Source organism: Strix uralensis, chromosome 13 (genome assembly GCF_047716275.1).
Source record: "Strix uralensis isolate ZFMK-TIS-50842 chromosome 13, bStrUra1, whole genome shotgun sequence".
NCBI classification, from domain to species: Eukaryota; Metazoa; Chordata; class Aves; order Strigiformes; family Strigidae; genus Strix; species Strix uralensis.
In genome coordinates, this window is record NC_133984.1 from 25,207,896 (window position 1) to 25,219,888 (window position 11,993).

Consider the following 11,993-nt stretch of genomic DNA (forward strand, 5'->3'; position numbering starts at 1 on the left):
ACGGCGTCCCAGCACTGGTACTGGAGGTAGTTGAGGCTGATGCTCTCGGGGTACCCCTGGGGCAGCAGCACCCGGGGGGGGGGGAACAGGTACCCCTGGGACCCCCAGGAATCCCAAATTCCCCCTGCAATCCCCCCAAACTGCATTTGCCACCCCCAGGTCCCTCCAAAACACCCTCAGCCCCCCCAACACCCCCCAACATCATTAGTGCCCCCCCAGATCCTATTGGCCCCCCAGTTCTCCATTTTACCCTCCAAGACCTCAAATATCTCCCCGGGACCCTACCAGCCCACCCCCAGGTCTCCTCTAAGCCCCATTACCCCCCCAGGAGACCCCCAGGACCTCAATAACACCCCCCAGCACCAAGACCCTCCCCCCAATACCTCCCTCAAGACACCCCCAGGACCCCAATACCTCCCCCAGACCCCCCTCCAGGATGTCCCCAATCCCCCCACCTCGGACACCAATACCTCCCTCAAGACCCCCCCTAAGGACCCCAATAACCCTCCCAAACCCCTCCAGGACACCCCCCTCCGACTCCATTACACTCCCTCTAGGACCCAAATAACACCCCCCCCAGGACCCCAATAACCCCCACAACTCCCACAGAACCCCAATAACACCCCCCCAAGAATCCCCCCAGGGCCCCAATCCCCACTCACGGCACAGGCAGGAGTGTGGGCAGGTGCTGGGGGGGGACAACGTGCTGGAGCCCCCCCGGGGGTCCCCCTGGCCCCCACAGGGCCTACTTCCTGCCGACAGTCTGCCAGGGCTCTATGGTCTGCAGTGGGGCGGCCTAGGCAGGAGGTCCTCCAGCTCTCTGGGGTCTGCACTGAGGGATGTTCCAGGCAGAGGTTTGGTTCACCCAGCAAGTGGGAATTCCTCCTTTTAAAACACTCGCTTTGTTCTGGATGGCTGAATGAATTTCTCTCCTGCAAAGGTGGCACCAGCCCCAGCCCCAGCCCCAGCCCCAGCACTAGTGGTGGTGTCCCCGGCCTAGCAGTGGGTGAGTGCAGGGGCTGGGGCCGATTTCCCTGGAGGGGGTGGTGGGATCGCCGGAGAAGGGAAAGTTTTGGTTTAAAAACCCAATAGTTTTCATGGTTCTGAATTTTTTTTCAAAAGAAGGTTTGTTGTCACAGTTGGGGCTGTTCAGACGTTCTGATGTGTGACTGTGCTTGTCCTTTTACCTTGAACTTGGTGGGTTTTGCTGTCTGTAAGGGTCTGTTGTGTCTGCGGGGTTTATCTGTCAGGTTACCCCAGGGAAAGTGAATTTTAGCCCTTTATTTTTACTTCAAGTGTGAAAGCAGTGACGCATTTAATATTTTCTGCTCTCTCTGGTGATTTGGGCTGGGTGGGTTCAGTCTGATGAAACCCCTCAGAGTGGTGCTTCAGAGGGTGCCAGTCACCAGAGCCAAGAGGTGCTGATCACAAACCGGCATTAAGCCCGAGGGCGAGAGCTGGCCCAGGCGGGCTCCTGCCTTGGGGCTGTGGGACAGTTTTTCTCAGCTCAGAGGTCCTGGGAGAGATGTGCGGGGGTGAGCAGGGGGGTGTGCTGGAGCCCAGCCCCTTTGCAGAGCCCTGCTGCTCCTCTGGCTTTCTGGACAAAGTTCAGTTTCTGTGCTGAGCTTCTAATTTGCACCTTTCCCAAAAGACAAATCCTGTTTGTTTCAAGCTGGAACGACCTGCTCTCCGCTTTCAGAAAAGTATCTCTTGACATCTGCAGGCAGAGCAGAATGAAGAAGTAATTGAAAAGTAATTAAAGGACAAGTTTCTGTGTGCTGGGATCCTGGGAGTGCTTCTGGTTGGGAAATCCGGCAGCACCACCTGCTCTGAGCCTGCAAACAGCCGGCAGAGCTCCTGCCGTGGGTGGCACTGCTTCAGCCTCCCCCGTCAGCTGCTCCTTCACCTCCACCTCTCTGCTCTGCACCAGCTCTGCATGAAATAGTCGCTTTTCACTGCCTGTGGCTGTGGATTGCTGCAAACGTGATGTAACCGGTTGCCATACTGTTTCTTTGCCAGCTTGTCCCGCCCGATGTGCTGTCAGTCTGCAGATCGTCACCTCGTTCCTAGGCGAGTGTTGGGGCTTCTCCTGGGGTCTCCTGTGCCTCTTCTTAAATGTTGATAAAATGCCCATGTGAAAATAGAATTAATCATCACAATAACTGATAAGGAAGAATTCATCAAGACCTAAACAAAGTAAGTCTCCTGTCCAGAACACCTGTGTAGTTCATCTTGCCTGTTTTTTCCTCCTGTCACCTTCAAGCTCCTGTTCAGTTCTGCTGTGCCCTGCATCTCTGCTTGTTCTCATCCCCATTTCATGTAGCCAGGCAGACCGACTTCCTCCTCCTCCTTTTCCCTGGTTTTCTCCCTGTGAAATCTGTTTTCTGTACTCACCTGGTCTTTGTGGAAACACATTTGAAAACTGCTCTCACAGGTTCCCCCCTTTCAGGAGGTGCCTGTGGCTGCAGGGATGCCGTGTGAAGCAGGTGGGACAGGGCTGGTGGCTGCTGTCAGTTCTTTAATACCCTGCTCTGGTTAATGTTGTCATGGTCCTGTTTTCCTTCATCCTTCACTGACCTTGCTGAGCAGCAGGCATCTGAAGGTGGTGATGAAAATGTGATGGATCAGGAGAGGCAGCAGGACCACTGGCAGTGAAAGAGTTGTCAGGGTTCAGTGTCACAGGAGAAGCAGCTGAGAGGTTTCAGAATGGTGATCTGTTTGAAGAGGGGTCACACAGGGTCACCAGGACATCATGAAGTTTAATTTTGTGTTATAAAGAGGTATTCCACTCTAAACCTCAGGCAAGTAGCAGTTATTTCTTGGTATTTTAAAAGCAGTTAGAATTTCCTCTACCACTTCTGTCATTCCCAGGTGTTGAACTGGCAGCTGACAACCCCAGCGGACTCGCTTCTGTCTCACCACCTTCCACATCACACCACTGTTCCTGTGTGGTTCGGCCGTGTGCATTGCTGAAGTGCCTGCACACATTCCTCTCTATCCCATTGTTTCCTACGGGAAAAATGGAATTGGGAACAGTCGCACTCTGGGGATTCCATCCTGGGCAGGCGATGGGATGTGCCTGAAACTGTAGTTTGACTGTAGGGGGAATTGTTGCAGAAGCAGAGTGTAGGGTTGGGGAGTCAAAATGTTTCAGCAGCAATGAAGAGAGAAGTATGCAAAGGTTTGAGCTGCCAGCCTGCACACACTGGGTGTGCATGTACTCGAATGCACGGCTGCATGGCCCCAGGCTGCAGAGGTTATTGTGTAGAAAAGCCCTTGGTTAGTGGAATAATTCTCTGTTGTTGAGGATTTCTGGAAGGTAAATGGCAGAGGTGTTTTGCTTCTGACTTGTTTATTCCCTCACTACAGCCAGGCTCTCTCTGAGTGTGTCTTAGGGTGTCCCTTTCTAGCCTTGGCCTTTTGTCTGAAGTTGGTCCGCTCAATTTTTGTGATCCTTAAGGATAAAGTGGTTCATGGCGAAAACTAGATGTCTTCATCTGAGTTCATGCTGATAACACGGTTCATGATTATTCTGGGTCAGGGATTGTCTCTTTTATGCTACCACAGTGCTTGTGGCTGAGTCTGGTACTCGGTCAGGGCAGCCACAGCTCTGGAAATTGGTGACAGCCTCTGCTGCTGCCCCATCCGTGAGCCCCAGTGGGACATCCCGTACCATAAACCTGGCACCAGTTTTAACCACGCAGTCCTCGCACAAGGAGTTCTTGAGGCAGGACATGAAAGCAAATGAATCTTACCTGGCTCTGATATTTCTGACCCAGGAAATCTGTTCCCAGCGTGATGTGACAGCAAGTACTGGGAAGTGAGTTAAGTGTAGAGCACTGCTGTGCTGTAGTGAGCTGGGTGGAAAGCCGTTGTATGAAAACACACCCCTCCTTGCTAAGAAGCAATGGGAATTCTTTAAGAACTGTCTGTTAGTGCTGTGTGCTGGGGGTGCTAGTTGGGGACTACATCCCCCCTGTGTTAGTGTGGAACAGACATCTAGTTCTGGGCTGTCACAGCAGAGCTGGTCTTGTGAAATGTGTGGGATCACCGCTGGATCTGGGATGCAGCTTCTTTCCAGAAGAACATGAGGAAAGCTGCATGCTTTTGGCTGAACTCTGCTCTCTGGGGGAGCGAGAAAGGTGGCTGTAGCAAGCTGGGGGGAAGGAGAGGGCTCTCTCTAACAGATGTGAGCCCAGTGCTGGTGGGTTACTCAGGGCTGCTCGGGCAGTAAAAGGAGGGGAGGGCTGTGTCGGCCTGAGTCAGGGGATGGGGCACAGTCCAGGCAGAAAAGCAGGGATCTGAGCGGATAATGATGGTTTCAAATGCTGCAGAGTGCCTGGGCACTTGGAGGTCTGGAGAAAGGAAAGAATGGGAACTTCTGGAGTTTGGGACTCGGAGGGCAATGAAGAATGTGCCTTCAGGCTCAGGGGACCGAGTGCGGGGCTGTGGCAGTGGGACGAGGCTGTTCCTGTCCAAATGCACAGCTGCCTGAACCGTAGCCACCAGCTTCCAGTAGCACCATAAAGTGTGCAGGGCGCGATCTGTGCCGGAGCTGACTGTAAAGTGTCAGGTAAACCTGTTCTCTGATGTTTGGCTGCTGGGGCAGCCTTGCTCGGGTTGGGAAACAGGGAGCTTTGGAGGCAGCACTGTGACAGCAGGAGTGCTGTAAAGCAACAAGAGGGAGCAGTTTGTCGAATTGCACCGTCAGACATCACAGACCTTTGATGTGACAAAGGGAATTGCTAGAGCACAGGGCAGAGGGCATGGAAATTGTGTCCTAGGTGGCTTCTTGGGGAAGACTGACTTTTTGTCAAGGACTTGGCTGAGCTTTAGGATGCAGATCTCAGAGCTGGCTCCATTTAGATGAGCTCTGCTTCCAAGCGGCCCTTCAAAACCTTGTGGAGAATGTACCCGCAGGGGGGACACTAATTACCTTGTATTTTGACCATAAGGGTATGGGGAAAAGAACAGGGGCAGCTGTAAGGAATAAACGAGATGTTATGTCTGATGACTCCCAGATCTTATTTTTCCTGGGTGTTAGGTCTGCTGTGGAAGGCAGGAGGAGGGAGTGGGGGCCTGGGTCTCCTCAGCTGTGTAGGTGCCCCGTTTTTAAATCCTGGCTCAGCAATGGGATGCTTGTTAGAAAGCAGGGATCAAGAAGGGAGACCTGGGCCAAGCTCTTTGCTGGCAGAACTGTGCTGAACTCTGTGCCCTCGCACCAAGAGATAATTTGCCTCCCAGTGCTGGAGGGCTGAGCAAATGCTCCCCGCGGATGGGAAACAAGTTGCTCCGTCTCCCCCCTGCCCTTTCCTTTTTCCTTAAGGAAAGAGGGAAAACCCTACTGAAGACGGGATCCCTGGCCCAAAAGGGGAGTCATGTGGAGTTATTTTCAAAACTCGCATTACCTGTATGGAACCGGAGCAGAAGAGGAAGGTCGGGGTGGCTGAGCTTTGGATTTAGCTTCTGCTGTGGCTCTGACAAGCCCATGAGCCCATCCTGCCATACATGACCGTGAGCAGCACAGCCCACTCGAATACCTGCCAAAGTCAGTGTGTGGGAGCAGAGGGAGCTGCTCTTCCCCAGGTTCACCAGCTGGAGAAGAGATGGTGTCCATCCTCACCCTGCCTCGGGGCTGTGGCAGTCACCTTCAGGAGAGGAGTGGTCCTGGTCTGGGTCTGGGCAGCGGAATGGGATATTTACCTTGTGGCACAGAGGTACCTCTCAGGCAAAGCAAAATACTAAGTGATTTTTTTGACAAATGTTCATTTTCGTTCTGATTTCATGCTGCCTGAACTGTTTTGTCAAATCCTGACTGTTCTCCCCAGCTGTCCATCACCCACTCTCATGTTTTGATGGCTTGTGTCACAGACAGCCTGGTAAAAAGATCTTGGTTATTTTCTCTTTCCTTTTTTTCCCCTTTGAGAAGTCTCATGAACTTTTTGCAGCTGTCCTGACTCTCCTCCCCTGTCCTCACTGCAGCAGTGTGGCAGTTAGAGCTGCCCCCCCCCAGGAGGAGGTGTGCTCTGCTGGCTGTTAAAGAGTTGGCAGCGCTGTGCTCTGTGCTCATCTCCAAAGCTTCTCTGTTCCCCCTGGGCAGTGGATTTTAGTGTTCTGCCATTCCGAGTACAGTAACATCTGTACAGATACAAAACCTCTAGTTCATGGATTGGGTTCGTGAAGCTCTGATTCTTTTAATCTCCTTTGGAAGCTCTGTTGCCCCACATTTTCTCTCTCCCCTCTTCTCTGTCAGACTGTTTCACAGCTGCCCTTCTTCCCCAGGCTTTGCCTCGTCCCCTGGTCAGACTCGAGCTGTTCAGTTCCTGCAGGCCCAGCGGCTGTTGGGGGATCTGAGCTGCTCAGAGACAGCAGGGCCTGATCTCTAAAGGAAGCAGATTTTGTGGTCTGACTCTGATCTTGCTGAAGCTGCTTTTGTCACCCTTTCAGAAACCAAGCGAGGGCTGAATCAGAGCTGGCGGTTTGCTGAAGGTACCAAAGAATGGGGGGTTTAGAAGCCAATGCCTAATCCCATGGACAACCTTAATGCTGTTGCTTTGATAACCTGTCGGAGGTATTTTATTGTGGGTTTTGTGTAAGGTGCTATAAAGCAATCCCATGCAGCTGGAAGCCAGAGGCAAGACTATTTATTTCAGGTCTTTGAAGATCTGTACTCCTGGGACAGCTGTCTCGCTGCTGCAGTGGTTGGGTTTTATTTTGCTTTGGAAAAACTGAACAAAAATTTTCGTTCCATTTCCTTTTCCCTGAGGTGAGAGAATTCCTGGAAGTCTCCAAATCGAGTTAAGGGGTGTCTTCATCTTTTTTGCCTGGGCTGGGCTGAGTGCAGCTCCCAGAGGGCCGGGGTTTGGAAGGCTGGGAGCGCTGACCCGACCAGTCCGAGAGGATCCTGACAGCAGGGCTGGGCTGCAGATGTGGCTGCAGGTACTGCGGGGAGATGCTGGGTGTCTGGGTGGGCTGACCTGGCTGGTTTGGTGATTTTGAGGGCGCTGTACTCTCTGCACCAGCTACTAATAAGGTGTTTTCTGTCGGCAGGGCTGGTGGCCCATCAGTCTGTGTTCTCAGAGATGAGCCCACAGGAGTCCCTCGCTGGGGCTTGGCTGCAGAGAGCTCTGTGGTATCTCGACAGTGTTTGACATTTCCCAGACAATGCTTAAACCTGCCAGTTGACGCTGTTTAACACTCTCCTCTGTAAGAGCCTTCCAGCAGGGATGCCTATCAACTCTGGCCTTCCCTTCAAAGAACTGTGACCAAAAGCTGCTGTATCTTTGTCACTTGCCAAATGCCACCAATGAATCTCTGCTTTTGTTGCTTTGGGCTTTTACATGTTGCCTTTAATTAGGATGTGTGCTCGTCTGTCCAGGGGCTGGTGGGCAGCTCTCTGGTGACCAAATCCCAGAGAAAAGAAGGGGGTTTACTGTATTACCTCTTGTACTTAAAGGAACAATCCTGTAGCCCAGGTGTCTTTGGAGGTGTCTTTTGGGAGGGGGATACCAGGCCTCCAAATCCATCAGTTTGTCAGTTTATTCTTTGTCCTGTTTCTGTTTTGCTTCTGGCCCTTAATCTGCAGCGGCAGATTGGGGCTGCGTGATGCACAGAGGTTCAGGGCAGGGTCACCTGTTCCTCCAGGACAGGATCTGCTGATTCAGCTCAGTATTTTAAGCAAGATGGAGCCGAATGAATCTTCCTTCTAGCAAGAGCTGGTAGCCAGGATGGATGAGGAGTTCATTCACAGTTACTGAAACACTGAAGGAAATTCGATTTGTGTATTTCAAATTGCTTTCTTAACCAGTGTTTAGCATCTTGGGGTCTCAAGGGTTAAAATACCTCTGGCGACTTGGCTCAATCTATGGGGATTTAAAAGTGCTCTGGATTAAGCAGGCAAATGAGTTAAACAGCACTTAGCTGATTCCCTGGCTGTGAATAATCCAGCCAACCCTGTGCTGAAGACATCTGGGGCTCGTCTGCTGTTCGTAGTGGAGGTTTCGGACCCTTTCTCAAAGATGTCACCGGTCTGTAAGTTACGGCTTTACTGACCAGAAGGTAGGAGGCACTTTGGGAGTGGCCCCTTCTGATGGAGACTGGAGACCTCTGCTCTTCTGTCCTGGACGTCAGGCAGTGGCTTTCACAGTGGTCCCATCTCTCAGCTCAGCTCTGCTTTCTGTCATTAGGATACAGCTTTGATTTGCCGGGGCTGAGTGAATTGGGACATCCCCTACTGCAGATCTGCACGAGACATACCCCTCTCGCAAGGTACAGGACAACCTTACAAATACAGAAAGCTAAACCTCCCACTAATTACTCATGGGAATGCAGCAGGCAGAGCTTTTTGTCTGGATTGCATCCGTGCTGCTGTTAGCTTCAGGAACCCAGTGCTTCCAGCCCTGCATCTTCCTCCCCGTTCTCCCCCATGCCCTGGGCAGATCTCTGTTTCAGGGTTGGCCCTGCTGTTCCATGAGCTGTGCCCTCTAGGCGTGGTTATCGAGTGTTAGGACAGACTTTGGGTGTTGCGCTGTGTTATTGCAGTGGTTGTGTCAGTCAGATGTGGACAAGTCCCAAGTGCAGATGTGTGGTGACAAGTGCCCGTTATTTGGCCCTGACTGCAGGAAGAACTGAACCCCTTCAGCCTTCTCAGTCTGGGTGGAGATGAGTGATGGAAAGCAGTTGCATCTTTCAAGGGATCAGTGAAAGGAGGATCCTTTGCTCTGCTCCCTCAACTAAAATGCTCTGCTGGCAAGCAGCAGCTCTGGTTTTCCCTGATTTTTGCAGTGACTGCTTGTTGTGTTTAATCTGCTGCGCTGTTATAAGCAGTCTCCCTGCGAGCGAGAAACTTGTGAGTGGCTGAGCTGAGATTTCCAGGTTCCTGATCAGAGGAAAGCCTGTCCCAGCCACATTGGAGTTGGGTTCCTGACTGCATCCCGATAGAAGAGATTATTCATCCAGTGGAAAAAAACCCCAAACCAGAACTGCTGTTTTATCGAGTGTTTGACATACCTTAGCTGAGCAGATCTTGGCACTCAGTACGAGTTACAGCTCTGCTTTTCTGAGCCCATGAGCTGGGCTCACTTACAGCTGGCCTGACTCTCAGGAATGCTGCCTGCTTTCTGACTTTTCCTGCCTTGGTGGGTTTGGGGGTTTCAGGAACCCTTTTCCTCCTTTCCTTTTCATCATTTACCACATGCTCTATCAGGTTGTAATAGCACAGTTAAGCTTTGGCATGAGGAAATGATGTTCCTTTTGCCACTGGCCTGGCCGGAGCCTCAGTGCCAGCGGCTCATGGCCAGGCAGTCTGGGTCTGCATCTGTGCCCGCAAGTGCTCCCCATGTGGGGGGTCATTCTGACCCAGCTCCTTGAGGCTGGGTCCCTGTGAGGGTCAGCACTGCCGGAACAACAGTGGGTTGGTGGTTTTTAAGAGGGGTGTTGTTACACATCATCTGCTGTAAACAAGTGTGCGGAAGAGACCCAGGTGTGAAGCACGAGGCTTTGCTGGAAAAGCAGCTTGTGTGGTTGTGTGTACGGAACTGTGCTTTGTGCCCCTTGAGAAGGTGAAGCACTGAGTCATTTCTGACTCGTCTTTGGCCTGTGATTTTGGGAAGTGGGGCTCTGGGTCTAGAGGGGTGTTCTGCAGGGCTCTTGCATATCTGTCTCGGTCTGTTTCCCTAAGGGACTGGTTTACATTATCTTACAGTCAACGAGGATTGATTATGGTAGAAACCAGGCAATTTCCTTTTGACTTTAATAATATATTCTTATGATAATCCCGTGGCCTCTCATCTAACAGTTCTGAAAAGCTGGTTGATGTCTATCACTGAATGGGCTACAGACCAAAACTGTTAATTTGGGTGCTTGGAAGACTTGTGTGTAGCTCCCACTCTGGCAGAAGGCAGGTGGGGAAGGGGCAAACAGGCACTTTCCCACGCAGCTCTGCAGTTAGCACTGACTTCTGCTGGCTATGAGCTTGCACGTCGTCTTTGGCAAAATGGTCTTCCTGGGAAGACTAAGCCAGGTGGGGAGTTGTTTCCTTGGTTTCTGTGTTCAGCACCTGGAGCACAGCAGGGTGGCTGCAGGTTGAAGATCTTGAATTACAGAAACTTAATCTAAGCTGGTTTGCAAGCGTGGTGCTAGGAAGGCAGTTTCCTTCTAAAGTCTTTTTCTGCAAGTCAAACGTTCGGGATTTTCTCCGGCAGCGGGAGCTCGGTTTGATTGATGGACAAACACATGTACACGCTTGCATTTCCTGCCCTATTTGTAGTTCACAAGAGTGTACGGCGCGCATCAAAATAAACATCAGTGCTGGCAGCTGGTTTGCTCCTGCCTGTTTCAATCGGAGCGTGACTCCCTGCACCACCGTTTCCTGACTGATGCGCTGACATTTCCAAAGGTGCGTATCTAGGGAGATGCCTCTGGGCATTTGAAACAAGCTGGCAGCTCCCAGGAGAGCGCTGCTGCTGTGTTAGGATACAGGTGTGCAGCTGTTTTCCCTGAAATCCTCCTTTTCCTGTTTCTGGTGGGGCTTGGGGGGCTCCCCCGGCTGGGTGGGTTGCAGCTGCCGTAGCCACGGCGATGGGAAGGAGAGCGGGGATCTTAGCCTTAGTGGTTTCCTCAATACAATTTCCCATGGTTAGCTGGGGGAGGTGACACGTGAGGAGGGTGATCTCCCATAGTTAGCTGGGGCAGGTGGCACGTGTCCTGCCATCCTGCTCTCCTCCAAAACAGCTCCTGGATCGGGAGGTTTGGGGGTAGCTCTGAGCACACCCAGCATGGCCTGGGCACTGCGGACGGGGGTGGAAGGTGGACAGGAGCCTTCTCTGACCGGCGGTGTCTGGTTTCTCTCCCCAGAGTGCCAGCATCTCATCAGGTGGTGTTTGTCCTTGCGGCCTTCAGACAGACCATCTCTGGAGGACATTTTCAACCACTCCTGGCTGCGAGGCACTCACCTGCCCTAGGAGATGGCAGAGACCCCACCTGCACGGTTTGGCCCGGGACCCTGGCACATAGCAGCTCCAGGCTTCTCCTGGCCATAAGAAGCAAAGAAGACCAGGCTTCCTCACCACCGCAGCACTGAGCAGGGATCGTCGGGAACACGCACATCCTGTCCCGAAGCTGGGCTGGAGACCTGATCTTCCAAGTGCTGGTGGCCACCACCCCACCCAGCTGTCCTGGGCTCCATCTGAATGACCCTGTCTTGTTTGCTGGTCTTGCCAGTAATTTTTTTTTTATTTTTTGGTTTTGGTTCTGTTATTGGTGGAGAGAGGAGACATTATTGCAAACCATCTGGTTTTGGTGGCTCCCAAACATCTTCCTGACCACCTGAATTCGGGATGGCGAGAGGATTGGAGACCTTATTGCAAGAGAAGCTTCAACGGAGGAATAACAGTGGCCGAATGGCTGCCGCCTCCACTGTCACCGTGCTCGAGTGCCTTCAGCTGAGATCTGGGCTGTGCTGGAGGAAATACTTGAATTTCCCTACACTGCTGCTTTTCCAAGAGTCGCCTGGGCATGTACTTCCTTTTCCCCCTTCAAAAAGAAAACAGGTCAGAAGACACCTGGGAGCCAAGCAGGCGATCCCTCACCTCCCGTGCCTCCACCTCGCCTGGATTTTCTGGGTTTCTTTGCTTCCCGGTGCCCTCACGAATGCACAAACAGTGCAAACCAACAGAGCTGTAAATGTGTTCAGTTATATAGGGGCGAAGTTTGATGTACAGTTGTTAATAGTGATAATGTTTTACCTTTTTTTCTTTTTTCCAGTTTTTGTTTTTAATTTGTTTCCATGGATTTGTTTATTACAGAGAGAGTTCTAGCCAGCAGGATAACTTATTTATTTATTTATAATTCCCATGAGTTTCCAACCCACGCTTGCTCCCACAGCTGCTGCCCCCCCGGTTTTCTGTTCGGGCCTTCCCTCCGTGTCTGCCCCGTGCCCATCCCCACCCGCAGTGTTTCTGGCTGGCGGGGTGCGGAGCGGCTGCCTGCTCCCC